The sequence below is a fragment of the Silene latifolia genome, unplaced genomic scaffold (genome assembly GCF_048544455.1).
Source record: "Silene latifolia isolate original U9 population unplaced genomic scaffold, ASM4854445v1 scaffold_95, whole genome shotgun sequence".
Taxonomy (NCBI): Eukaryota; Viridiplantae; Streptophyta; class Magnoliopsida; order Caryophyllales; family Caryophyllaceae; genus Silene; species Silene latifolia.
In genome coordinates this window covers 2,450,599-2,473,078 of record NW_027413826.1, presented here as the reverse complement: position 1 = coordinate 2,473,078, position 22,480 = coordinate 2,450,599, and the positions used below count along the sequence as shown (strand labels likewise).

Below are 22,480 nucleotides of genomic sequence, written 5' to 3'. Positions count from 1 at the left end.
CTCGAGGCGCATGGCAAAATCTCTACTTTCTCTTCCTTTCTCTCTTTCTTTCTTTTCTCTCTAAATTTTGGTGGGTTAGGATTGTGTTGAGATTTTTAGTGGATAAGGATGATAGGTGGATAAGGTATAAGGGGTACATATAGGGTGGGAGTAGTATAGTACATGTATCTTATTTTTATTATTATATTACTAGTTTGAATACCCGTGCTTTGCAACAGGGTAATTAACTTATTTATAATGCAAAAAAAAAACGTTATAAGGGTTTAATATTTACATTCTATGTCTAATGATTTGTTTACATATTATTAAAATATCCCTTTTAAAAAAAATAAAAGATTAATATATACGTGGGTTAACTCTTATTTATAATCATATAATCACCCCACCTTATGCTAATCTTTCGATGTGGGACAATTCTATTATTTATAAGTAATATATTCACCAAACTTGGATTATTTTTTTGATGTGGGACAATTTTACTATTTTAACGTAGTATATATTCATCAAACCTGCATTGTTTTTCAATGTGGGACAAATAACATACTCAGAATTACACCAGCTTTTTTGCACTTAGTTCGACATCCAACCGGATCCCGAATACCGAATACGGACAATTGCTACTCATTATATCTAATAGTTATATTTAAATTTAATAATATGATCAAGTACTCTCCATTAATATTTGTACGTTGTTTTTCTTCAAATTTTTTTTTATCATAATTGAGATACAGAAATTTTCCGTGTTACCTCTTAATTTTGTCAGATTTTCCATGTTACCCCTACTTTTAAGAATCTGCCTATGGTACCCTTGAGGTTCCATTTTTTTGCCCATGGTACCCCCTAATGTAAAGGCTGTTAAATGGATGTTAAGTTTGATGGCGTGGTAATAAAATAACAATTAAAAAATAATACCCCCTTTATTGTTTTATTGGTACAAATATCTCTCTCTTTTAAATGAAAATTTAATTAACTATATCATTATAATATTACCCCTGTGTTCACCTTTTAAATGAAAATTTAATTAACTATAATATTACCCTAATTTTAAGTTTCTACAAATGGTACCCCTGTGTTCACCTTTTTCTTTCCCAGAATACCATTTGACAACTTCCGTCATAATGACATTACTCCTATGACTTGTGGCGCCTTTTTCTTTTGTTATCTATTATACAAACGCTTCATCATCTAATTCCTAAATCCATATTTTATTTAATAAACTAACATTTAATACCTAAATAACAATACACAAATAGCATGGCATGCTCAATTACTCATCTAGTTACTCATAGGAGTAACAGCGTTTTGAAAAAAAGTAAACACAAGGGTATTATATGTAAAAACTTAAAATTAGGGGTATTATGTGTAATCTACCAATGAGGGTACCTTGAAAAATTTCCGTTATAATATTAACCATTTTATCGCTCTTTCTCCCACCTAAAAAAATGTTACAACTTTAAAAATTTAACATTTAATTCAAGATTATGTTTAAAGTCTCTTATATAATAAGTATACTTTGAGAGATTCAATGTATTTGGGGTTATACCTAAGTTCCAAGGATAAATCCTATTTATAGTCATGGGATCACCTCACCTTATGATAATCTTCTGATGTGGGACAATTCAACTATTTATATGTAGTATATATTTATCACACCTACATTATTTTTCAATGTGAGACGAATAACATATTTAAAAGTACACCATATTTTTTGAACCTAATTCGACATCCAACCCGATTTAATAATAAGCAAATACTATATTATTTAGTAATATTCGTACGTCTGTTTTCTATTTGTTTTTATCATAATTAAAATATGTGCAAATAATATGAACCTATACTCTAATGATAGATTTTTTTTTTTCACACAACTCTAATTATATTATTTAAACGTAGTATATTTACCACACCTACATTATTTTTCAATGTGAGACATATAAAATCTATAGGTAGAAAATATAATGATATAAACTTTTAAGAGCTCTCCAAGACAATACTTAAGAGACTCAAAAGATTTTGGGTTGATGCTTAAGTTCCAAGGATGCCTCCTATTTATAATCATAGAATCACCCACCTTATGCTATATTTCGATGTGGCAAAATTCTGTTTTTTATATGTAGTATATTTGTCACACCTATATTATTTTTCAATGTGGGACATATAACATACTATGAAATACACCATCTTTAATATGTGCAAATTATATGAAATCTATACATATACTCTAATGATAGCATTTCTTACCATGAATCTAATAATATTATTTTCATAATTTTTTTACCGACATTATTTTGCCAAATGAAATGTAAAAGTTTTTATATAAAAAATAGAAACATCACTTGAATATAAAATAAGAAGTACAGAGTATATATTATAATAACTAAAAGATTTGCCAAAGATTAACTTAGGTTAGAAATCATTATTGTAGAGACAGTAATACAAACTCTTATAAGAGCTCTCTCTGACAATACTTAAGAGAATCAAAAGATTTTGGGTTATGACTTCTATTTATAATCATAAGATCACCCTGGCTTATGATAATCTTCCGATGTGGGATAATTCTAATATTTATACATAGTATATTCACCACACTTACATTACCTTTCAATGTAGGACAAATAACATACTAAGTACACCATTTTTTTCGCACTTACTTTGACATCAACACGATTTAATGATGAGAAAATACAATACCATTTTTTTTCGCACCTACTTTGACATCAACCCGATTTAATAATGAGAAAATACAATACAATCTACACTCTAATGATAGCATTTTTTTGTCACAATCTAATTATATAATTTTCATACGATACTTTTTTGTCAAATAAAATATAAAGTTTTTATATCAAAATTATAAACATCACTTTAATATAATATAGAAAATGTATATATATGGGACAGTTCTATTATTTATACATAATATATTCACCACACCTACATTATTTTTCAATGTGGGGCATATAACATACTAAATGTACATATCTTTTAAATAAAAAATTTTAGGTTAATTCCAAGTTTCAAGGATGCCTCCTATTTATATTTATAGAATCACCCTACCGTATACTATTCTTTTGATGTGAGATACATAATTTAATTATTTAGACGTAGTATGTTCATCATGCCTACATTATTTTTCAATGTGAAAGATATAACATACCAAGAAGTATATGTCTCTTCTTAAAAAAAAACCACTATTGTATACATATTATTTTTCTTTGAAGGTAAAACCACTTAGTCTCGATCATTAAATATGGATCTCTACAGCGTACATATACCGACTCATTAACGCTCTATTACTGCATTCAGAAGGCAACCATTAGTAAAATCTTTAGTTTTGTACTGTGTTAGGAGACTACCATTAGTAAAACCTTTAGTTTTGTATTTTTTGATTTTCTTGTTCATGTTCTTAACTCTTTTCCGGGTAGTTCCCAACGATTTCCACTTTATTTTTTATATCATATCATAGATAATGATAGAAAATCTTAAGAGCTCTTTAAAACAATATTTATGAGACTCAAAATATTTTGGGTGGATACATAAGTTCCAAATATGCCTCCTATTTATAATCATAGGATCACATCACCTTATAATAATCTTTCGATGTGGGACAATTCTACTATTTACATGTAGTATATTCACCAAACCTACGTTATTTTCCAATGTGGGACAAAACATACTAAAAATTACACAATTTTACATACTACGAAGTTTTAATATGTGCAAATAATATGAAATCTATACTCTAATGATAGCATATTTTACCACGAAGCTAATTATATTATTTTAGTAATTTTTTTAACGATATTTTTTTGTCAAGTGAAATGTAAAAGTTTGATATAAAAATTGGAAATATCACTTGAATATAATTTAAGAAATATATATATATATATATATATATATATATAGAGGCAAGATCCGGTGAGTTTTGCACTTTTCGTGAGTTTCCCCTACGTATATATATACAATTGACTAACAAAACCAATTGATCACATAATTTGCGTCAAACACACAAACTTGCTTTCTCTCTCTATTTCTCCCCCTATCTCTCTAACGTTTTTTAGCAAAACAGCGTCGTACTGTGTTACGATAAAAAAAGCACACAAACTCTTCAAATTGATCAACAAATTCATCGATTCATCACAATTTTTTTCTAAAATCCATAATTCTACACGAAATTCATTCACAATTTTGATTAATTCAATTGAAACTATGATTTTTTTCTTCAATTATTAATCAGATTTGCAAAAACCCTAACTCTTTAAATCAGAATGAAGGTATGTATATTTCTTACAATTTCATAATTAATACCCGAATAACTGCATCATTTGAATCAAATAACAAATTCTTATGATTTTTGTGCTTTTTTTTTCGTGATTAATAACATTAGTATTTCGATTAATTGTATATTTTTTGGGTGATTTGTAGGTGGAATGACGTTGAACACGAACAATTGATGCTTAATGGAATAATTGAAGTCGTGTAATAGAATAACTGATGTTGTATGATAGAATAATTACGTTACTGTAATAAAATATCTTGTTTACTGAGAATAAGGTTCTCTGGTATGTATAGTTATTTTAATGTAGAAACCCGGTTATTGTAATGAAGAAACGTAGTTATTTTATAGTTAACTCAGTTGTTTACTGAGAATAATGTTCTCTGGTATTATAGTCATTCTAATGTATAAACTCAGTTATTATATTATTAAAACTCAATTATTGTATCTGTTAAGTTATAGTTAGCCTTTTGGTGATTTGCAGGTTGAATCAAGATAGACGCGAATAATTGACGTTCAATGGAAAATTTGATGCATTTACTTGGTCATTTTTTGTTAGTTTTCATCTTGTTTAATTGAATAACCCAGTTTTTGTAATGTAGAAACTCATTTATTGTCATGTAAAATTCTGATATTTGTAATTATTGTAATGTAGAAACTTAGTTATTGTAATGAATAAATTGTGTTATTGTATTGAGATGAAACTCAAATATGTTCAAATTTCATGTTCACTCGTTAGTTGTCGTAACATTATATCTCGATTATTGTATTACTTAAACTCAATTATTGTATTATCAAAACTCATGTATTGTATTTTGTAGTTGCTTCATGAGTGTTATGGTAAGTTATAGTCTCTTTTTTGGTGATTTGCAGATGGAATCACGATAGATGCGGATAATTGACACTCAATGGAAAAATAGATGTCTATACTTGGTCATTTTAATGAAGAAATGTAGTTATTTTATAGTTAATTTAGTTGTTTACTGAGAATAATCTTTTCTGGTTTTTATAGTTAGCGTAATGTAGAAAACTGAGTTTATTGTAATGTAAAACTCTGTTATTTGTATTTATTGTAATGTAGAAACTCATTATTGTAATGTAGAAACTCTAGTATTTGTAGTTATTCCAATGTAGAAACTCATTTATTGTAATGTAGAAACTCAATTATTTTAATGTAAAACTTTGGTATTTGTAGTTATTGTAACGTAGAAAGTCGGTTATTGTAATGAGTAAATCACGTTATTGTATTGAGATGAAATTCAAATATGCTCAAATTTCTATCTTGTGTTTGTTTATCTTGTTTAATTGCATAACTAGTCATTTCATTCAATCAGTAAATGAGATTGGTTAATGCAATAGCAAAATCTGAAAAATGAAATAATATATATATATATATATATATATATATATATATATATATATATATATATATATATATATATATATATATATATATATATATATATATATATATAACAAGTGATACCGTCGTTTAGTATCAAAAATAATATTTATAACCTAAATACTACTAACAGGAAGCTAGTGGCAGTCAGGGTCGATCCGCAGGGAGGTAGGGAGATTATAGTTGCTTTCAATTCTAGTCTAACGGTAACAGTGAGGGGGTTTCGATGAGAATTATAACTAAATCTAGTAACATAAACTAAATAAACAAATAATAGTAGCAAAAGATGTAAACAATGATAAAAAGAATGCTAAAACGGTCGGTTCACTGTAGCTACGACGATGGGTTCCTAAGTAAGTCCGAATAATCACGATAGGCGGGAAAATAAGAAGTCCTCTCGGACCATTCTTAACTAGTAGCGCCTCTCGGCCTATGCCACTGGTCTCTAGGTCTCACTAATACTAGCTCTCGCCCTGGAAAGTGATTCCTAATGCCTAAACTTTACCTATCTTTCGATCTTAGTAAGATTTAGTCGTTTCAATTTAGTCAAATTCCCTCCCCTATCTCTCGATCTCTGGGTCGGTCAATTCCTAAGCATTTAACAAGTCTCCTCTCGGTCTCGTTGTCAAATATTGCAATTAAAACATTGAAACGGTGCTATTCTATCGCGCGTCAGTCGATCGACCAGCTAAGCTAGTCGATCGACCAACAGGTCCAGTCGATCGACTGACTAATCCAGTCGATCGACAATGGTCCGTCATCAGGTCACCTATTCTACGTCGTCTTTGCTACAGATCCCCTCGCATCTTAGCACGGGGATATTTAGCTACGCATGATAGAATTAATAACAATAACTAAATTAACAATTAACGAAAACGAATACATAATTAAACTAACTAAGCAATAGAGATGCATAAAACGAAATATTGATGGCTTTGGGAACTAATCCAATCAATTCTAAGCTACTGAAACGAATTAAAGCAACGAATTAAAACTGAAATAAAGGAATAATTACCGAAACAAGAGGCAAAAGGAAGAATTGTAATTGAATGCAAAGAACGAACTTTTATTGAGAAATTTAAAGTAATTGCAAAACTAAACTATGGCGAATACCTGATCTCGGTATTCCCCGAGATTCGGTCCCTCTCCCCTGATTACAGGAGTCATCCTTAAATAGAGTAATCACGCAACTCTTATTCCTAAACCTAAAAATACAATGGGCTTTCTAATTCCCGTTCTTAATTTGTGTCAGATTCGAAGCTTGGTCGATCGACCAATGAGTCCAGTCGATCGACCAAGGTACCTGGCACGCTAGCTTCTGGAATTCGCGATCTGGTCGATCGACCATGTAGATCAGTCGATCGACCAAGGGTGCTGTACAGTAATGCATTCTGACGAATTCTGCAGCGTGCAACGATCTTAAAAGAGCTGCCATTTCTTCGTTACTTGGTCAAATCAGGCGTTCTATGCGGCGTTGGAAAGCTAAGAGGATAACTCCAATTGGAATCACTCGATTATCAGCTCTAGAACTCGAGATATTGCCATCTGAAGCAGGTTGCAATATCGTGAAGTGCTTCTTTGCTTGTTAAACTCGTACGCACCCATGCTTTTGCTATCTTTAGGCCTTGAAACACGCACCAAGCTCATTCCTCGAGTCAATACCTCATGTCAGGTCCTATGATAAATACTCGGGGACGGATTCGGCTCATTTTCCGCTGAATTCTTAACATTTCTGCAATATTACACAAAAACACGAAAGTAGACGAAAATAGGGAAAATAGTAGCACAAACTACATAATTGAGCTCTGAAATGCGTGTAAAATAGGGTGTAAAACGTCATATTTAGGACACGCATCAAACTTCCCCAAACCAAACCCTTCCTTGTCCCCAAGCAAGAACTAGACTCGATTCTAGGACCTAATGGAACGAGTTCAATCTCAGAGCGAAATGCAAACTGAAAAGCCTAAACCAGTTTAATGCAATAACTAACAATCAATTAGCAATATGAATCATGCAAACGAATTATGAAGTCGTCAAAAACTGCTGAACCGTCAACTATAGAGACTTATCATCATGGACTCTCACGGGTCGCTCATATCACACATAAGCACAGGTGAATATATTTAAAAGATAGAAAGAATTCATTTTGTAGTGACACTCACCTAACTACGACCTATAAGAACATGCCTTCAATCTAATATGAAAGTAATCTCTACAATTGTACATATGCATTCCAACCAAACAAATGACCATGACACATACCGAGGTACATATGGATATGTGAGGCTATGGGCAGGAATGGGCTAAGATAAATTTGGATAAAAACAGAGTTAAAAGCCAAGCTAGTAACTAAGAGAACCAAATTATAACAACATCCAACTTCTTGCTCAAGATTTCAATCGAAACGGTGCTAATAGTAAGCACAAAACTCACAATCCAACAACAAGTAAACTCCCCATAAGATACAAATACAACATGGGAGTGTAAATCACCAACTTATAACAATTGCTACATGTGATTCTTCGAATTTTCTTTTTCTGCTGCAGTACTCAGTCGATCGACCACTTGGTTCAGTCGATCGACTGACCTCTCTTTTTTTTCGAATCATTGTTTTTTTTTTCTTTTTTTTTTCTTCTTTTCTCTTTTTCTTGTCCTTTTCATCTTCACAACATCATCTCAGAATGAGCATTAGCCACCAAAAACGAAATAACAATCCCAAGAACATAAACTACTAGCTTGACGAGGGCAGGCTAAATGTAGGATGTAGTAACGGGACAAAAAGGCTATTTTTGGCAGTGTGGAGCTTATGGAGAAAATGAATAAGGGGCGACCTCTTCCACATGTGTCAACTAACCACGAACCCGAATGCATACATGTATTAAGCAGATTAAGTTCATATTTATGCATATTGATACAACATGTCTCATAAGGAGTAACTACTCACAATCTTAGATAAACTGGTCATGAATGTCACCAGTTATAGGCTCTAAAATTCAGAAAATGATGTAGTTTGCCATAAATCCAAGTCAAGTTCAAAGTTCAGCGAGATATTTAACGAAAACTCGTAGACTATGCATATGTGATTCTACTAATAACATGTCAATTTAGCACGGCTTAGGCATAAAACAGCTGAAAATGCAATGTCATCATTGAAATACTACCGTTCCGACTAGACCTATATGCTAAAATAAACGTGCAATTTTTTGAATTTTTGAAATTTTTGAATTTTTTTGAATTTTTGTATATATAGGAAATGAAATAACAAATGCAAACTGAAATGCAATAAACGTGAAACAGAAATGCAATAAAACATGTGAATGCAACGCAAAACCCTTCCCTAAACCAAATCACACAATGTCCCCATTGTGCAAAATCATGTAATGAAATAAAAGGGAAACGGGAATTTGCGATAAAATTAACTAAATAAGACATGAAAAGGAACTCGGAAACTCACAAGACTTTAAGCGAAGCAGAAGGAAACCTCCCCAAACCAGCGTGAGCTAGAAGGTTTCAGTAGCCAGCAGTGCTACCATAAGTACCTGAAAAGACAGAATATACCGCGCATTATCCGAGAAAACAAAATTGAAGAGGAAATTACGTGCAAAGAATTTAAAATTGGAGAAAGAACAACTCAGCATCGGGCCTTGGTCGATCGACCAATATAGCTAGTCGATCGACCATGGGAATTGAAACAGTGGCTTTTGTGCTGAATAAGGCAGTCGATCGACCACTATGGGCAGTCGATCGATTGTCATACCTGGCGTAATAGTGCTGTTCTTCGACATAACTCAATAAATTGAGTTAATGTGGTCTTTATACCTGCAATTGCACATAATAACGCGCCCAAAAATTGCGCAGCCCAAAATTATAGTCTATAGTCTTTAAAAACCAAGCACACGACTAAGAATTTTTATTTCTAAACAACTATGAAGTTTTATTCAAAATAAAAACAAAACACATCCGGGTTGCCTCCCTAGCTAGCGCTCAGTTTCGAGACAGGTCCCGCTCGACCTCTTTTCCTTCACCAATTACTCTAATTGAGCCCAATCAAAGCAGACTCAAAGCTCGCAGACAGACTTTGTCAAATAGGCTGCGCATGTGCTACACAAAACTGTAAGTAGCACCATAAGATAGTAATAACATAGGAAATTAAAATGTAAAATCGTTTAAGTCTGACAAATTTCCTATAACAGCTCCCAAAATTGTCCACAAAGCTATTCTGCCCTCCAGCTAAGGGCGGAATATAAAAGCTCAAGTTAACCACAGGTGGAGAATTAACGAACTCAGGTGCATTTGACTCAATAATAATGCGAGTAGAATTAAAGTACTCTGACGGGTATGAAATGTGAGGTGGAGGAGTCTGGTCAACTAAGGGAGAAGGTGGATAATCGTCCCAAATGCATGGGATAGTAAAGTCAAATGGGTCAATGGGGTCTCCTAAAATAGGCTCAGTGATGTGACCATAATTAGCGCATATTTAGCCCCCGAATTAGCCTTGTTCCCATGCTTTTTAGTGCATATTTGGGTCATTTCTTATCTTTAGTTCTTTGTTTTGCATATTCTTTGAGATTTTGATCCCTTGGTAGGAAAGGAGTAAGAATCTTGCATTTTCATGGCAAAACGAGACTAAATTGATCGAATTCAATGACCAAGCATCAAGGAGAGACAAGATTAGAAGGCCTTTGTACATATTATAGTAGATGAGCAATGTTGAGAAAGGATCCTTGAGTCCCCAAGGAAATCCCCAAGGAATTTATTAAGAAAAGGGAAGAAAAGAAGAAGAAATCTTGCTGAAGAACAATCCGTGCGGATTGACTACAATTCGGCCGTCCTCCACCTGCACAATCCGTGCGGTTTCATCACAAGACGCTCGGGTTAGCCCTGCCACAATCCGCCCGGATTCTCCTGAATCCGCTCGTGTTCCACCGCCAGAATCCGCCCGTCCCGACTCTAATCCGCTCGGATTCCAGCACAGCGCAATTTCGTCTTCTCCAAGCTACAAAGAAAGAAGCCCTTCCTTCGAAAAATACCGGCTCCTCCCTGCTCAATCTAAAAAGTGTAATTACTAGTTTAGCCCTTAGTTAACCCTAATGCATCCCCCTAATCTCCACTATAAATACCCCATTAGTCTAATTAGAAGAGCATGTTCTTCTTATCAATTCTTAGAGTAGTTAATATCAATCAAATCTCTCTTTAATTTTGTAATCAACAATTAATCAATTTCTAATACAAGTTTTACTTCCTTAATCTCTCTTTTGTTCATCCTTTATTTTGGGTAATTGAAGATTATTTGGGTTATTATTGGGAGATTGACAACCTCTCAATCAAGCATCAAGTACTTCTTTTATCTTTGCTTTATTATTGGAATCATTAGTAGGTATAATTCTCTTAATCCCTTTTTAATTATTGTTAATTACTTTCATTTATTCATCATGTTTCATTTTGTTGGTATGATTGACAACCTTGCTAGCATGATCAACATGATAATGAGTGAGTAGTCTCTTAGCTAGGGTTAATGGGTGATTAGGGGAAACCAACATGGGGAATGATTCATGCTTAAATTAGTATGCTTTCATGTTTTATTTGCTTGCTTGTTTTGATCTCAACTCATGCACATGTTATATTTGATAAAATGCTAAGCCTATGAATCCTTGCATTTACCACCATCTCCTATCCTTTCAATGAGACTTGTAAGACATAACCCAACTCGAGTCTCATTAGACCATGCATGTTGTTGAGTAGGGAAGACTAAGTCGACTTGTAGGTGTTGTACAATCTAATCGATTCGGCTCCGGGACCCAAACTTTCCTAGGATTGTAAGACATAACCCAACTCAATCCATCACAACAATAATTGCTTGCTTATAATTTGAGAACATGTTTGTATGATTAATTCCCATGATTTCCCTATGACCCCATGACACCCTAGTGCTTTTTAATCAATTGTTTACAACCCTTTAATTCATCTTGCTTGTTTATTTCCATTGATATTTTAGTTTAGTGACCTTCTACATCAACCCAATTTGTGACACCCCTAAGACACCACTAGTTGCAATAGAAATCTCATTTCAATACCCGTCCCTTGGGATCCGACCTTTACTTGGCTCTTTACTAATTGTAGAGTTGTTTGTGAAGCTACAAATTGTGTTTTGATTCGGACGTGACCCAACGACCACACCTTAAATTGTGAACACGAAACGGACCGATCAAAAATGGCGCCGTTGCCGGGGACGGTGTTTACTTGATTTAGATTTCCTTTTATTGTTATTAGTTGTGTCTTTATTCGCCTTGGGGAAGTAAAACTCCTCAAGGTTTGTTCTAATTGTTTTCAAGTTGTTTGATATTTTGCATGTCTAGAAGGTCACAAGGTGATTTGTTACCTTTTGACCGTGAAATTCAAAGAACCTTAACGAACAATAAGAGATTTGCTAGGAGGAATTTGAGAGGTATTAGTGAGATTGTTCAACCCACTATTGAGTTCATCAACCCTTTCGCAATAGAAGGAGAGGAGAACCCATTACACAATACCCCACAAAATCAACCTACAATGCCTAAATTCTCATCACATTCCGTACCACCGAGGAGAACCTACCCAATGGTACTCCTACACCACAACATCTAACCAGAAATTTTATTGCCAAATCCGCCTTTATCCAATTAGTCGAAAGGAGCCAATTTGGGGGGATGCCTAGTGAAGACCCTCATTCTCATATGGAAACCTTTTGCGACTATTGTGATGCAATCTCTCAAACCGGTGTGACTCAAGACCAAATTCGATGGGTCTTATTTCCTTTTTCTCTAATCGGCACCGCGAAACAATGGTTGAAGGGCCTTGACATGGCCACTCTCGGAATAGATTCTTGGAAGAAGTTGGCTCTAGCTTTCTACAAAAAATTCTACCCACCGGAAAAGACTAACATGCTAAGAGCTCAAATTACGGGTTTTAAGCAAAGGGATGAAGAATCTTTGTATGAAGCTTGGGAGCGGTTCAAGGGAATTTGTCGCTCATGTCCTCACCATGGACTTAGCGAATGGTTCTTGGTACAACAATTTTGGAACGGTTTATATGAAGATTCAAGGAACATTCTCAACATGGGATCAAATGGAATGTTCACCGAAGTTGATGACAATCAAACATGGAACAAAATTGAGGAAATGGCGGTCCATAACTCACAGTATAGTAGACCTCGCAAGGCTACTAGAGGAGGAAAGCATGAAGTGGACTCCGTTACTCAATTGGGTGCTCAACTTAGTGCTCATATTGACACAATCAATTTGAAGTTTGAAAAAGCTATGGCTAGACTTGAAGAAGTCTCAAAATCACCAAAGCATCATGTTAATGCCATGATGGCATCCACATCAATCCCAAGTGGGATATGTGAGAATTGTGGAACTTTGGGACATGACCAAAGTGAATGTAGGGGAACAAATGAACAAGTGAATGCTTTCCAAGCATACAAGAGTGGTACCCCTTATTCCAACTATTACAATGAAAATACCAAGTTTCACCCAAATCTCTCATACAAAAGCCAAAATGTTCAAAACCCTCAAACAACATACACTCCACCACCCATGAGAAACCAAAATCAAAGACCCTTTTACAATCAAAACCAAGGTTACCAAAATCAAAATCCATACAATCACCAAAATGACCAAGGTTTTGATGTCCAAAAAGCGGTCCTCCAAATGCAAAAGAATCAACAAGAATTTTCCACTCAAATGCAAAAAGATAGTCAAGAAAAGGAAACCACCATCAACAACATTCTAGCTCACACCAAGATGTTGGAAACACAATTGACTCAACTAGCATCTTCAAGCTCACAAAGACAAAAGGGGCAATTACCACCTCAAAGTAATCCCCCAAGACATGAAACGGTTAGTGCCATTCACTTGAGAAGTGGTACAAGGTATGAAGCACCGAGGAAGCAAGTTGAGGATGAAGTTGTGGAAGCTAGTGATAAGAAAGAAATTGTCCAAAACTCCAAAGATGGAGAATCATCAAAAGAAGAAATTTCAAAGAAAAATGAAGACAAAGTCAAGGAGAAGGAGCCCATTGTGATTAGACTTCCTTTTCCAAGTCGTCAAGCCAAGCCCAAATTTGATGATCAACTTGGAAAGTTCATGGAAATTGTGAAGAATTTGGAAGTCTCAATTCCTTTCACGGAATTAATAAATCACGTGCCGGCCTATGCGAAATACATGAAAGATATCCTCACAAAGAAGAAGTCAATCCGGAAACTTGAGACTATCGCCTTCACTAAGGTGAGTAATGCAATACTTCAAAGGAGTTCACCTCCAAAACTAAAGGATCTGGGAAGCTTCTCAATACCGTGTACCATTGGCGACACAACGATCAACAAAGCCCTATGTGATCTAGGGGCTAGTGTGAGTGTTATGCCGTACTCGGTGAGTAAAAGGTTGGGGATGGGAGAGCTTAAATGCACCAACATCACACTCCAAATGGCCAATAGATCGACGAAGACACCATTAGGGATATTGGAAGATGTCCCCGTGCGAATTGGGAAGTTTTTCATCCCGGTGGACTTTGTCATTGTTGATATGGAGGAAGATTCCAACATTCCAATCATTCTAGGAAGACCTTTCCTACACACCGCGGGTGCGGTGATTGATGTGAAACATGGTGAGCTCACTCTAGAAGTGGGAGATGAAAGCATAACCTTTAATCTTGACAAGACTATGAGAGTTCCTCGTTTGCATGAACCGTGTTTCATGATTGATCATTATAGACGAAAGGATGAGAGGAAGAAATCGGAACTCCAATGGAAGAAGAAAATTGAAGATGCTCCATTAAAAGAACAAGTGAATTGTGACAAGGAGAGCTTGCAAAGCTCATCAAAATCAATCAAAGAAGAAGAGGATGGCCTCATTGGCCAAGAGAGGAATTTGAGAGAGTTGTCTCCATCAAATCAAGAGATTTTCAATGATCAACTTAATGAAGTTTGTGGTCTTTGGGACAACCAATTTGAAGGGATTTTTAATCCCTACATTGGTAATGCCATCGATCAAGACCAACAACAAGGGCCAAAGTCTATTGAAGAGCTCTATAACAATAATGAACAAGCTTTCGATTACTTTTTCAAGGTGTTGAGCAACATCAACAACACCTTGAACATGCCCCCTTGACATCTCATCAAGAATGAGAGTTTGGTGGAGTCCTCCCTAAACCACCATTTGTAAATATTTCTAACTCCCTAACTCGCATTTCAATTCTTGTATTGCATTATTGTCATGTTTGGATTTTTATTTACTTTGATCAAGATAATTGTCATGTTTGAGGGAAGTGAGGGAGGGACTAATAATTTCAATTGATGTGTAGTGCTCTAACTTAGTGTGGGGATGGCAATTGCCTAGGCTATCCATGCCTTAGTAGTGCCCCCACAATGAAGAACACAAGATATAAAGAAGAATGGAAGAATGATAAGGGATATGCATTGTACACGGATGGAACTGAATCCGGGTACAAAGGGGTAGAATCCGAGCGAATTCAGGATAATCCGCCCGTCTACAGACAATCCGAGCGTACTGGGTAGAAGACGCACGTCCCTATGAGCTGAAATTTTGAAATATTTTTGACTGTAAGAGAATCCGGGCGTCTTGAATAGCAATCCGCCCGTCTCTGAAAATCCGTCCGTCTTGCGAGGAAGACGCCCGTCTTCTCTGCTGAGGAAAACAAGAAAAATTCCTGGACTGAAATCCGTCCGTCTTCTGAAGAATCCGCCCGTCCCGTGTCAGCGAATCCGAGCGTCTTCTCTTAAAGACGCCCGTCTTTAGGTGAGTTTTTCCCAACCCAGAAAGTGCAGAATCCGCCCGTCTTGAGCAGAAACCGCACGGATTGCCCCTGCAGTTCGAATTTTTTCGGTCTTTATAAAACCCCTCCTACCTTCATTCATTCATTCATTCATTCATAACACTACTCAAAAACATCAAAACCCTCACCCTCTCCATCACAAAAACAAAATTCCTCAACTAAATTCACCAAAATCAAATCAAATCATCCTTTTAACAACAAATCAATCACTCCTTTTTCAATAAAAATCAAAACCAAGCACAAAATCTTCAACCTTTGAGTCGATTTTTGAATTCATAAAGGCAAAGCCTTTCACCTTTAAATCGATTTGGGTACATTACAAATTGAAGATTTTTCATTCTTTTCTTGGTTAATTCATCAATGGCAAGGACTAAGGGAGCAACAAAGGCAACAAAGGCACCAAAGGCTAAGACACTTTCACAAAGGCAAAAGGCTCTTCAAGCAAAGAAAGCATTGGCTATGGTGGTAGCAACCCCAAACTTGGAAGTGCAACAACAACAACAACCTTCTATGGGAGCAACAACATCTTCTACTCCGGAAATTGATCAACTTTTGCATTATCCGGAGGTAACTTTTATTTCCGAAACCCATAGAGATACTTTTGCCAAGTTTGCTAGGAAATCATTTCAATCCACCAACTTTATTTGTGAAGATACCTTAGAAAAATTGGGTGTTCTTGAGCAAACTAGAGCCTTTTTCAAAGCAATGGGGTTGGAGAAATTGTTTGAATCAAAAGAATTGACATACCCCTCCCTTACCTTGGAATTTTTGAGTTCTTTGAAAGTCACCAAAGTTGAGACTAGGGAGAACCTCGGGTTTCGTCTAGCTAATGTTAGTAGACGCATTTCCTTTAGGGAATTGGGTGAAATTTTGGGTCTTAGTGATGAACCGAGTTATTTTAAGAATTATGGAAAGTATGACCCCGACCCTCTTTGGGAGGCAATTTTCGGGAGGAAATTTGAGGACTTTCATGCGAGTCGTGCTCTTTTAGTCCACCATCCGGGCATAAGGGTATGGCACAAGGTCATAGGAAACACCATTATTGCAAGGAAAGATACCAACCATTTCACCAAACTTGATTTTATTCTTCTTAAATCGGCTTTGAACATTGGAAGAGTACACACCAAGCCTTTCAACTCTTTGAGGCTTTTGGTAGATAGATGGCTCAACATTGATTGTGGGAAGAAAGGCACTACCGTTATTGTCAATGGCGGCCTAGTCACTATCCTAGCTAAATACTTTGATCCTAACTTCAACAAGGATAACAAGTATAAAGCAAAGGAGGGTGGTCATCTTGTTGATATGCATACTATGATACACAAGTACAAGTAGGTTGCCCATAATCCTCTTGACACCGAGTATGGATGGCTCACTAGTGAGGCTAGATCATTTACTTTGCCTTCAAAGATTTGTCGTCTAAGCGTCCACCGGACCAATTATCTACTTCCCCTTTCAAAAGAGGCCGAGTATATTATCCGACAACAAAAGGGTGAACTTGAAATGCCCTCCTCTTCCATTGTCACACCACCTTACCCTTTTGAGTACCAAGAGTTCAAGCCGGAAGGTGTTGAAGCAAGAAATGATTACTTGACTCTTCTCATGCAAGCAATGCACAAGCAAGCCTTTGAGGATCGGAAAAATGCTTACTTGGCTCAATATCCACCCCTCCTACACTTAGCTAGGCAAGGACTACTTGATCCATCATGTCCTTTGCCTAGTTGGGCGGATAGAGAAGTCCTATTTCCGGGTGCATCTAGGGTCGTTTCGAGTGACAATGAGGTTGTTGGTAATGAAGAAGTTGATGATAACATTGATGAGGAAGCAAGTGAAGAAGGAGAAAAGGATGGTGAGCAAGATGATGAGCAAGGCGAAGAAGAAGAAAGTGAAGAAGCAAATGAAGAGGGAAGTGGCAATGTGACCACTTCTAATGAGGAAAGTGATGATGGTGATGATATGATGGAAGATTAGCAAGCCTTGGAGGCTCCTACCCTCTCATGGTTTGTCTATTTCTCTCTTTGTTTTAATTATTTTCTTGATCATTGTTGGAATAGTCCTAGCACCATAGAGGACTCACACCTCGGTACCATTGAGGTGTTCTCATTTTATTGTTCCCACTTTCAAAATCCAAAAATGACAAATTAGTTTCATGCATTGCATAGTGTGTGCATGAACTACACCCATCCTTGGACATTAGCAATAGTGTCTAAATCGGTTTGGGGAAGTTAATGCATACACAACGGGAGGTAATCTAAATTATCCTCTCCGTCATAACAAAAACCATGCATCATGTAGTGTAGACTAGTGTAGATTGCATTTAGTATAGAAATCATGCATCATCTTTGCATAATTTCCCATCATTTTGGCCATTGAGGACAATGCCCATATTAGTGTGGGGATGGGGAATTCTAACTTAACTTTATATTCCAAAATGATAAAAATTGAAAATTTTTGAAAATCATAAAAATTGAAAAAAATTAAAAAGCCAAAAACATGTTTATTTCCTTTTGTAGTGTAGTCTTGTTTATATTATTGTATATATTGTGTTTATCCTTGTTCACATTGATTGACTACACCACATCCGAGACATGAGGACCATGAAGACCGCATGGTATGATCTTTCCAATCTCCTTTTTCCTCTTTATGTTAATGACTATGTGGCTTTATTTTGTTTAATGCGGTATAACAATGTGAACTTAGGACTTGCATTTAGTTTATATGTCATATTAGTTGATAGAATCACTTGCATTAGGATGTTTATATTAGTTGCATCATAGCATATAGTTGCATTTAGATAAAAGTTTTGAAAAATGCCTAATTAGGAACTTTGACAAGAGCAACTAAGCCATTACAAATACTTGTTCAACTTAAGACTTTGCCTACTAGAATGGTTGTAAAACACCCTAGATAGTGTCATACTAGTGTCTTTTGACCCATGACCCAAAGCCTAGTCAAGGGTTTGCATGTGAGTCACCTATCCAACCCCGTGATGCGATGTGGACTTGGTTAACTTGTCTAGGTGACCTTGATTGACCTTGTGGTAAGGCAACCCAAAATTTTTTTCCATCAATAAGCTTGAAGTGCTCATTTCAAAGAATTTTGTCATGTGGAAGTAATTTAATGCCAAGGAAACCTCAAATGTTATGAATTGTTGAATGTTGAGAAATTTAAATTGTTTTGATGGAGGCGTACCACTTCGATGTGCTTTGGTGCGGGATCCATTGAATTGGGCCCCCACACGGTTGTGAATTCGGCTGCCCAGAGACAGAGTGACTATCACCCCGAAAAGCTATTGTCTAGAGGTCAACCGGTTGCCTAATAAGCGATTGGCGAAAGCAAAGGACACTAGCCCGGAAGGGACAAACCCCATCTAAAATTTTTGAAATGTGAAAGTAAAATGAGGACAATTTTGAATACTAGTCATATCCACTCATTGTGTATAATGATTTGAGCATTTCATTCCCAAAAAGCCTTTTTGTCAAGCCACTTTGTCGAGCTTGGGATGATCCATGACCTTTAATTTTGTAGAGAATTCGAGACTTGTCATGTCATATGCTACTAGCATCATAGGGATCATCATTCCACCACCATCCGATCGCTCTTGACAAAAGCATTTGGAAATTGAGGACGAAAGTAGTCTAGTTTAACACCATTTGGAGGTGATTTAGTGCCATCCTCTTAGCCTTAGTAATTTGTTGAACTAGTATTTGTGAAGGATTACATGCTCTTAAATTTGTTCCTCTTTAGTGCCTCCGCCGCTTGATGAGGAAGTGGCTATTCTTTTGTAGATGCATCCATTATGTGATTTTGTGTGCTTAATGTTTGGATGTGTCGCCATTTTGGCAAGACCCACCTTGCCTTGGAAGAAGGCATCCTACCTCATGGTTGTCTTGTTGTGAGTTGAAGGGGCGGAGTGAGACCCGCTAATTGTCTCATATCGGCTATGTTATTAGGTTAGTTTAAATAATGGTCCTAGTCTTTGTCACCTCTTTACTCGGGACGAGCAAAGGTTCGGTTTGGGGATATTTGATGTGACAATAATTAGCGCATATTTAGCCCCCGAATTAGCCTTGTTCCCATGCTTTTTAGTGCATATTTGGGTCATTTCTTATCTTTAGTTCTTTGTTTTGCATATTCTTTGAGATTTTGATCCCTTTGTAGGAAAGGAGTAAGAATCTTGCATTTTCATGGCAAAACGAGACTAAATTGATCGAATCCAATGACCAAGCATCAAGGAGAGACAAGATTAGAAGGCCTTTGTATATATTATAGTAGATGAGCAATGTTAAGAAAGGATCCTTGAGTCCCCAAGGAAATCCCCAAGGAATTTATAAAGAAAAGGGAAGAAAAGAAGAAGAAATCTTGCTGAAGAACAATCCGTGCGGATTGACTACAATCCGGCCGTCCTCCACCTGCACAATCCGTGCGGTTTCATCACAAGACGCTCGGGTTAGCCCTGCCACAATCCGCCCGGATTCTCCTGAATCCGCTCGTGTTCCACCGCCAGAATCCGCCCGTCCCAACTCTAATCCGCTCGGATTCCAGCACAGCGCAATTTCGTCTTCTCCAAGCTACAAAGAAAGAAGCCCTTCCTTCGAAAATACCGGCTCCTCCCTGCTTAATCTAAAAAGTGTAATTACTAGTTTAGCCCTTAGTTAACCCTAATGCATCCCTCTAATCTCCACTATAAATACCCCATTAGTCTAATTAGAAGAGCATGTTCTTCTTATCAATTCTTAGAGTAGTTAATATCAATCAAATCTCTCTTTAATTTTGTAATCAACAATTAATCAATTTCTAATACAAGTTTTACTTCCTTAATCTCTCTTTTGTTCATCCTTTATTTTGGGTAATTGAAGATTATTTGGGTTATTATTAGGAGATTGACAACCTCTCAATCAAGCATCAAGTACTTCTTTTATCTTTGCTTTATTATTGGAATCATTAGTAGGTATAATTCTCTTAATCCCTTTTTAATTATTGTTAATTACTTTCATTTATTCATCATGTTTCATTTTGTTGGTATGATTGACAACCTTGCTAGCATGATCAACATGATAATGAGTGAGTAGTCTCTTAGCTAGGGTTAATGGGTGATTAGGGGAAACCAACATGGGGAATGATTCATGCTTAAATTAATATGCTTTCATGTTTTATTTGCTTGCTTGTTTTGATCTCAACTCATGCACATGTTATATTTGATGAAATGCTAAGCCTATGAATCCTTGCATTTACCACCATCTCCTATCCTTTCAATGAGACTTGTAAGACATAACCCAACTCGAGTCTCATTAGACCATGCATGTTGTTGAGTAGGGAAGACTAAGTCGACTTGTAGGTGTTGTACAATCTAATCGATTCGGCTCCGGGACCCAAACTTTTCTAGGATTGTAAGACATAACCCAACTCAATACATCACAACAATAATTGCTTGCTTATAATTTGTGAACATGTTTGTATGATCAATTCCCATGATTCCCCTATGACCCCATGACACCCTAGTGCTTTTTAATCAATTGTTTACAACCCTTTAATTCATCTTTCTTGTTTATTTCCATTGATATTTTAGTTTACTGACCTTCTACATCAACCCAATTTATGACACCCCTAAGACACCACTAGTTGCAATAGAAATCTCATTTCAATACTCATCCCTTGGGATCCGACCTTTACTTGCCTCTTTACTAATTGTAGAGTTGTTTGTGAAGCTATAAATTGTGTTTTGATTCGGACGTGACCCAACGTCCACACCTTAAATTGTGAGCACGAAACGGACCGATCACTCATCATCGATATCATTATAAGTATCCCATTTAACCTCTAGACTATCACTTTCCTCATCGCTAGACTCGTCAAGATGGAGGTTCTCAAAGAGATCCTCCAAATCGTCCTCACTAACATTGCAAGAATCATAAAGGGGTTCTAGACTATCCTCATAAAAAGGACTGCCAACCACGCTAATGGTCTCCTCTACGTCTCCGTCGGTATTTCCTAGATTGGTTTCTAAGGTCTCACCCACCCCCTCATCTGAGTCAACATGAAGAGAAAAAGTAGGTTTAAGAGATTCAGTAGCAAACCAATTAAAGAATTCTAATACCTCAATTACGGGGATTCCTTCGAAATCCCACTTACCTATAGACTCGAGGTATGCTCGCGTAAGGTCATTCATATGCCGGAAAATAGTGCAGCATATTTGGAGATCAGAAAAGGCATCTCGTCTAGGCTCAATAAACTCCCAAAGTCTGGCTAAATAAGCGCCAAAGATTTCGTTCTCTTCCTGCGGAAAACTCAGAAGGAATGACATGAGAACGGTCTCAAGGAACCGAAGCTCCTTGAGACAAGAAATAAACTAAAATAAAAGCAACTAAAACTAGCGCTGCCTCCCCGACAACGACGCCAAAATTTTATACCGTCGTTTAGTATCAAAAATAATATTTATAACCTAAATACTACTAACAGGAAGCTAGTGGCAGTCAGGGTCGACCCGCAGGGAGGTAGGGAGATTATAGTTGCTTTCAATTCTAGTCTAACGGTAATAGTGAGGAGGTTTTGATGAGAATTATAACTAAATCTAGTAACATAAACTAAATAAACAAATAATAGTAGCAAAAGATGTAAACAATGATAAAAAGAATGCTAAAATGGTCGGTTCACTGTAGCTACGACGGTGGGTTCCTAAGTAAGTCCGAATAATCACGAAAGGCGGGAAAATAAGAAGTCCTCTCGGTCCATTCTTAACTAGTAGCGCCTCTCGGCCTATGCCACTGGTCTCTAGGTCTCACTAATACTAGCTCTCGCCCTGAAAAGTGATTCCTAATGCCTAAACTTTACCTATCTTTCGATCTTAGTAAGATTTAGTCGTTTCAATTTAGTCAAATTCCCTCCCCTATCTCTCGATCTCTGGGTCGGTCAATTCCTAAGCATTTAACAAGTCTCCTCTCGGTCTCGTTGTCAAATATTGCAATTAAAACATTGAA

General features: G+C 36.2%; 1 non-coding gene across 1 annotated transcript; it reads right to left on the bottom strand.

Annotated features, from left to right (window-relative positions):
* Nucleotides 1-12,595: 12,595 nt before the first annotated feature.
* Nucleotides 12,596-12,702, bottom strand: LOC141640641 (small nucleolar RNA R71). Its single transcript, XR_012543101.1, has one exon. It is a non-coding gene; the product is annotated as a small nucleolar RNA R71 (small nucleolar RNA).
* Between the last annotated feature and the right edge of the window lie 9,778 nt (nt 12,703-22,480).